The following is a 7,952-nucleotide window of genomic DNA, read 5'->3' on the forward strand; positions in this document are numbered from 1 at the left end:
TAATAGGTCATTAGGAAATTAGAGGTGTCATTTATGCTCCTAGAACACCTGACAGCGCTCCCTGTATGTTGGGCCTTTGTATGTGAACACACTATGTAAAAGCCACACACATGTGGTATCGCCATACTCAGGATTAGTAGCAGAATGTATTTTGGGTGTAATTTTTGCTATGTACATGCTTTGAGTTAGAAATATCTTATAAACTGAGCACTTTGTGTAAAAAAATATATGTTTTCATTTTCTTTCCACGTTTTCCGAAGACTTGTGGAAAAAAATTAACTGTTCAAAAGACTCATTATGCCTCATAGAATATACGTTGGGGTGTCTGCTTTCCAAAATGGGGTCATTTTGTGGGTAATTCTACTGTCCTGGTGCTCCAGGACCTTCACAAATGTAATAGGTCGTTAGGAAATTAGAGGTGTCATTTATGCTCCTAGAACCCCTTACGGTGCTCCCTGCATGTTGGACCTCTCTGTGTAGCCAGCCTGTGTAAAAGTCCCACATATGTGGTATTGCCATACTCGGGAAGAGTTGCAGAATGTATTTTGGGGTGTAAGTGGAAGTATGCATATGGTGTATATGAGAAATAACTTGTTATGACAATTTTGTAAAAAAAACAAAACAAAAAAAACATTATTTTTCCCAAGAATTGTGGGAAAAAATTACAACTTCAAAAAACTCCCCATGCCTCTTACTAAATACCTTGGACTGTCTACTTTTCAAAAAGGGGTCATTTGGGGGGTACTTTCCTCACATTTCAGAGCCTCAAGAAATGTCGTCAGTGCATCAGGTGTGATCAGATGTGATCAATTTTCAATGATTTGCACCATAGCTTGTAGACTCTATAACTTTCAAAGAGATTAAATAATATCACTAATTTGGTTTATTTTTTACCAAAGAGATGTAGCCGTATCAATTTTGGCCCAAATTTATGAACAAAAATGACTTACCGTATATACTCGAGTATAAGCCGAGATTTTCAGCCTCTTTTTTGAGGCTGAAAGTGCCCCCCTCGGCTTATACTCGAGTCATCGCTGTCTGTCTGCCCGATCAGCGTGTCGAGCAGACAGACAGCGGCCATTCTAGGATTCAAAGGCCGCGCCTCCGTCTCCGCCTTCGCCTGTGATAGGCGGAACACTGAATTTCCCAGCAGTCTGTGTTCCGCCTATCACGGACGTCCTCTCATCCTCGTCCGTAGTATGAGGATGAGCGGACGTCCATGATAGGCGGACCACTGACTGCTGGGAAATTGAGTGTTCCGCCTATCACGGACATCCGATAGGCGGAACACTCAATTTCCCAGCAGTCAGTGGGAAATTGAGTGTTCCGCCTATCACCGACGGAGGCGCGGCTTTTGAATCCTAGAATGGCCACCGACGAAGAGCTGCGGGACGGGCCGGGACGCAGGCCGGGACGGGACGCAGGCCGGGACGCAGGCCGGGACGGGACGCAGGCCGGGACGGGACGCAGGCCGGGACGGGACGCAGGCCGGGACGGGACGCAGGCCGGGACGGACACAGGCTGGACGGACACAGGCTGGACGGACACAGGCAGGCTGGACACAGGTAGGCTGCACGGACACACACACACACACACACACACACACACACACACACACACACACACACACACGGATGCATGCACACACAGGGATGGATGGACACACACGGATGCATGGACACACACACACACACACACGGATGCATGCACACACACAGGGATGGATGGACACACACACACACACACACGGATGCATGGACACACACACACACACACGGATGCATGGACACACACACACACACACACGGATGCATGGACACACACACACACGGATGCATGGACACACACAGGGATGGACGACACACAGGGATGGACAGGCATGTCTCACCCTCGGCTTATACACGAGTCAATAATTTTTTCCAGTTTTTTGGGGGTAAATTGGGGACCTCGGCTTATATTCGGGTCGGCCTATACTCGAGTATATACGGTATTTGCAAAATTTTATCATAGAAACTAAAAAAAAGAGGGTTTTTTTCAAATTTTTTGCTCTTTTTTTCACTTATGTCGCAAAAAATAAAAACCCAGTGGTGATTAAATACCACCAAAAGAAAGCTCTATTTGTATGAAAAAAATTTTGTTTGGGTACAGTATTGCATGACTGAGTAACTGGCATTCAAATTGTGAGAGCGCTGAAAGCTAAAAATTGGTCTGGTATGGAAGGTGTATTAATGCCCTGTATTGAAGTGGTTAATGATATTGGCTGTATGTTTGGGATCATTGTGCTGCTGCATATGCCTCTCTGATTGTATAGAATAATGGAAAAATATATGCCTGTAGTTATCAGCATCGAAGACACCATTGTTCCTGACTAAATCTCCAAGTCCATTTGCAGAACTGTAGCCCCAAACTTGCAAGTAACCTCAACTATGCTTCGCTGTTGCCTGCAGACACTCATTATTGTATAACTCTTCAGCGAACAAACTGCCTTCTGCTACTGTGAAATAATTCAAATGTTGCCTCTTTTTTTGTCAAAAATCTGAAGTTGGAAGCTGATTGGCTACAATGCACAGCTGCACCTGATTGTGCACTCTCTAGTTTTAGTAAATCAACCGCTGTGTTTCAATCTACATATGAAATTGATGATCATTAGCAACCGCTTGGTATAATATGTTAATCATACATCTGACTCCAATCCTAAAAAATCCCTGACTTTGTGCGACTTTAAGAATCGATGCTGGTTTGAAGCCAAAAGGCAGTCACACCAAATATTAATCTGATTTTTCTTTTGTTCACTCACCTTGCATTGTATGAATTGATCAAAAAATAAAAATAAACAATTAAACTACAATATATATATATTTAAAGCATTCTTACTTTGTAGCATTTACTTACACCTGCCTACAAATTTTGCACAGTGCAGGCATACCCCACGTACTGTATATATAGTGTATGTGTGTGTGTGTGTGTGTGTGTGTGTGTGTGTGTGTGTGTGTGTGTGTATTGTGTGTGCATTATGGTGCAGCAAACTAACTGGATATGTATATATACAGTATATTCATGTATATACTATATGCTAGATCATTTGTCCTGTTGTGTAGCACCCATTGTGACCACTGTGTTGCCTGCCATCCTCTCTCTCTTTCCCTCTATATGTGTAGTGTAGTCCGTCACGACCTAGCTCGATCTGTCATATTTCCCACACCATGCACCCTCTTCCCTGATTGGAACAAAGTTTAGCAATCATTAGAGACGGTACCTGTTGCTATACAGTTCTTGAGGAAAAGAAAAAAAATTCTCTCTCTCGCTCTACCGAGATATAGAGAGAGATATAGAGAGAGAGAGAGAGAGAGAGAGAGAGAGAGAGAGACAGAGAGACAGAGAGAGAGAGAGAGAGAGAGAGAAAGAGAGAGAGAGATACAGAGAGAGAGAGATACAGTGTATCTATGTATAACAAATATTATATAGATAGATAGAAAATAGAATATAAATACATATATATATATATATATATATATATATATATATATATATATACATATGTATGTGTGTGTTTATGTGTATATATATATATATATATATATATATATATATATATATATATAAAATCATGTGATCACATTTTTTTTTTTTTTACAGTAGGTCCAAGCTGATAAATTGCTGCACAGCGCAAGTAGTTAACCTGTGGTTAAGTATTATTTAAATGTATACGGTAACACATTACAGTTCAGTGTTAGTTCACCGTTCCATCTACACTGTTCAATATATTCAAAAAATCCTCTGAGCCTAATGCTGGCTGACGTGTGCACTGTATGTGGTAATGTACACAGTATATTCATAGATTTCATGCAGTTTTGACAATATACTCTCCTTGAGATTCTTTTCTTTTCATCCTCCATTCACCTAATGAATAATACATGGAGACCAGGCTAAGAATAGCACAAACATCTAAACTGCATGTGACATTTTTAGCATTTGATGAAATGCAAGGCGCAGAATCGTGCATGACACAATGCAACATTAATTATTAGAGAATGTGTACTTTTGGCATTACTGTGAAAAGAACTTTGTGGTAATTATGAACAGTATACTTTCACCTTGCCTCATTAAATCCTTCATAGCTGATACAGAAAGGTGATCTGTAGCTACCTAACTGTTACTGATGGATCATTCATGATAGAGACAAGTTACTGGCATATCATTCATTTGGACCAACTAAAGCTTACACTGCAACCTATGCATAATGTTAAGATGGAGCCCTCACGGTATCACCACCATATACTCTGTTTTGTCACAAACATAATAGTAACTGATACTATATTAAAAAAAGGGCAGGCACAAGCAGATGTGATAATGCCTGTAATTTAAATGTAACATTTAAACTGATTATATATAGGCTAATGAAAAGTTCACAAATGCTATAATAGAGATTGGCTAAAAAAAAGCCATGATGATGCATAGGTCTTTTATTGCCACAGGAAAATGCCAACAGCCACTGTGGTACCTGCAGCACAATATTTTATAGCGTATGTCTTTTCATTTTGGAGAGGGTGGGGAAGGGTTAGAACCACTATCAGATTACAGGCATACCTCACTTTTACCAAAAAAGTCATTGGTGCACAAATGAACATTCCTTTTGTTGAAGGTAGTGGTCCATGTGACAAACTACTCGCTGTTTAAATTGATGTCCTATAGTCCGTATCAATGTGCCGCTGTTTAACCACTTTGGACTTAGTGGGATAAGATACAAAAACAACCAACAGAATACAGCGCACCAAAGAAACTTATGATGTGATATGATGAAACATAAAAATCATTTATTAGATAAAGGTTTAAAAAAACAATGACAAGGACATCCGATCTTCCTGGGATCTTAAAAGCAAAAAAAAAAAAAAAAGCGCATGTGCGCAAAACATGTAAGCGGTCAGTCGGCATGGCAACCCCTCTTACTACGGAGCCTTCCACATAACAACTAGCCACTCTGACAAGTGGCGTTACACGTCAAGCGAACGCCACCTTGTGTCCTACACTGGACTTCACTAACCAGCGTGCACCGCACCTCTCCTTCAGAGCCCTAATCACCATATGAGCATGCATCTAGGAACAGGACAACCCCACCTACAGGCTAAGAGTGGCAGCGTCCCAGTCTTCCCATCCATCTACCAACAGTGAGTGATTTCAGGAACACAGTTCCTCTCACCTGCACCTTGCAAGTATCCTTCCACCAAGTACTGTCATTTCCCTTCTCTGGGTGAGGATTTTATGTAATCATTAATCCCCCATGTTCCAGCTGGCTGGCGGTAGTGCAGTTGTGCAGTTGTGTTGCCTCAGAATCACACACACAGACTATAGGGGAGGTTTATCACAAACAATCTGTCTTTTTACACTGTGACTTTATGTTACAATTGATGGATTTTTTGCTTTTAAGATCCCAGGAGGATCGGATGTCTTTGTCATTGTTTTTATAAACCTTTATCTAATAAATTATTTTTATGTTTCATCATATCACATCATATGTTTCTTTGGTGCGCTGTATTCTGTTGGTTATTTTTATACCCCACTTTTAAGTATACAATGGGGGTTTATTTACTAAAGTTGGAAAGTGCAAAATCAGGCGCACTTCTGCATAGAACCAATGAGCTTCCAGGTTTTATTACCAAATTGAAGCTGGAGTTAGAAGCTCTTTTTTTTTTTTTTTTTTTTTTTAATTGAAAGCCTGCGGCATGCAAAACACACTTAAAAACTTCACACGGTGCCAAAAAAATATGCACACACATAAAGAGTGAAACACAAAGAAGTGCAACGGTATATAAGCCCTCTGAAATCAGAGGGCCTTGCCCTGAATCCCCCAGGGTGTTAGGCTCCTGACAGGGACAAGGGTACTCAAAACTTAGTCTGGCTGAAACCAGACGGGCCCCTTTCTTTGGAAGGTCTGCCGAAACAGACCCACCCAAGCACTAGGTGAGGCTCCCCCAAAGGGAGACCCCAGAAGAGAGAGGGCGAACTAAGCCAGAAGGCCATGTCCACCCTCTCCCCAGACTTTCAGGACAGGCCCGAGGACCTGTGACCCTACTCATCAAACGTGCAGTGACAAACAAAAGACATGACAAACACACAAAAGAATAAATTAAATAAAGTGGGGAAGGGATAGTGAAGAGGAGAGTGAAAAGGTGGCTATCATGTAAAACAACGATCAGGCCCTCCGGCCAGGAATAAAAAATTCCCCTGGTCCCAGCCAAAAGGCCCGGCCCAAGAGGCAGGGGCTATTGGTGCAGTGACCTTGGTGCCCAAAATCAAAGTGACCCTCACGCACAGTGATTTTTAGGCACCCCTGGACTGCCACTCCAGGGGCACATACTCCATAGGCTTTCAAGACCGCCCTGGTCAACAGCCCAGACCACAGCAGCCCCCACTCCAGTCAGGAAGGAATGGAGTTCAGGAAGCCCAGAGAGAGCCTGCCCCTCAACAAGCTTTGCCCCGCTCCCATCATTCCTACCTAATTACATTCAGAGATACTAACCGTTCCTCCCGTGTATACAAAGGAGGACCTGGAGTTTTCTCTTGAAAGACTGTCCGGAGCTAGAGCTACCCCAATCTAGGCCAGAAGGCCAGAGACCCGAACCCATCCTCACCAGGAGCACTCTTCTGGATGGCTCAGACTCAGGCCCCACTGGCACCGGCATGGATGACCAGATGGTGACCCCCACCGAAACCGCTCCCTTCCAGGTGCAATGACACCATTGTATTTGCATCAGCCCTCCCCACACTCGGGAGTGAGATCAGCGCCTCCTCTGGAGACTGATAAGAACAGATATTATACTTGATCTTAGCCAAAAGGCAGAGAAGCCTCATTGTGTACTTAAAAGTGGGGTATGCCTGTATTACTGCTATGCCAATATGCATATTTGGTACCAATCTTTCTAAAGACAGATTATAGGGCATTAAAATTTGACTTCACCTATCAAAACACCTTGGGCTCCTCCAATACTTTAAACTAGTTAAACTGGTACAGTACTTGCTGGAACTAGCCCAAAGTTAATTATATCAATGCCAGCCAGATGATTATTACATATGCAAATTAAAACCAATTACCAAGCCAGATATGTTCGGTTTCAAACACATCGGTTGGGCTTCTTTCCCTGTAAGTAAATATTTTGAACCAGCCCTAATCCCATACATTCTGACTGTGACTGTTAAAACAGAAAAAACTCCAGCCAAGGTGAAAACAGCAATAGGCCTTATTCACATTGCAGTAGCACGACCATCAAACTTTTACTAATCATTAGACAAGGAACAAAATTTTCTGCTTAAATAATCAGTAAATGGATTTGTTTTAAATGAATAAAAATGGTCCTGTTACAGGTCAGAATGCAGTGCATGTTTTTCCTTTATGGCACTATGAATGAGGCCATAATGTTATTGATACTTGTTGCTTATTTCTATATATTTTTTATTTATTTTTTATTTTGTGCTCTGGCCGTCCCCATCCTGCCTCAGTGTCTTACTATTGGTTCATCACTCTTAAGGGCAGTATCACTGACCAGTAGTGAGGTTTAGAATGAAAAGTAAAAAATCAAAGGGATATTTAGGGTAATCAAATCGTAAGAAAAACTCTAACTCGATATTGCTAGCTGAACACTTAAGTACATTTCAAAAACCTATACAGAAAGTCTAAATAGTTAAGAAGTGCAGCTCAAAATAAAACATTAAACATAAAATATAATAAAGCTCATAAAAGTCCATAAAGGTGGAATCAGCCAAATAGAAGGCAGCCCGTGGATGGATACAGCCGTGTCACATCACACAAATGTGGAGAGTGTAATTCCCATCACCAAAGGCAATCCAAGCATCTCATTTTATAGATCTGACCCCTGAACTAACAGGATGGTCAAACCTCGCTTGTGTTGCTTAAGTAACGCAGAACATAATTAGTCACACATCCAGATTCCAGATTA

The 7,952-nt window shown here is 41.7% G+C and overlaps 1 pseudogene; it reads right to left on the reverse strand.

The window, feature by feature from the left end:
* Positions 1 to 6,736: 6,736 nt before the first annotated feature.
* Positions 6,737 to 6,847, reverse strand: LOC143986393 (U2 spliceosomal RNA; annotated as a pseudogene).
* Positions 6,848 to 7,952: the final 1,105 nt, after the last annotated feature.

This window comes from Lithobates pipiens, unplaced genomic scaffold (assembly GCF_037356315.1).
Source record: "Lithobates pipiens isolate NorthernLeopardFrog02 unplaced genomic scaffold, aLitPip1_a1.2 Scaffold_16, whole genome shotgun sequence".
Taxonomy (NCBI): Eukaryota; Metazoa; Chordata; class Amphibia; order Anura; family Ranidae; genus Lithobates; species Lithobates pipiens.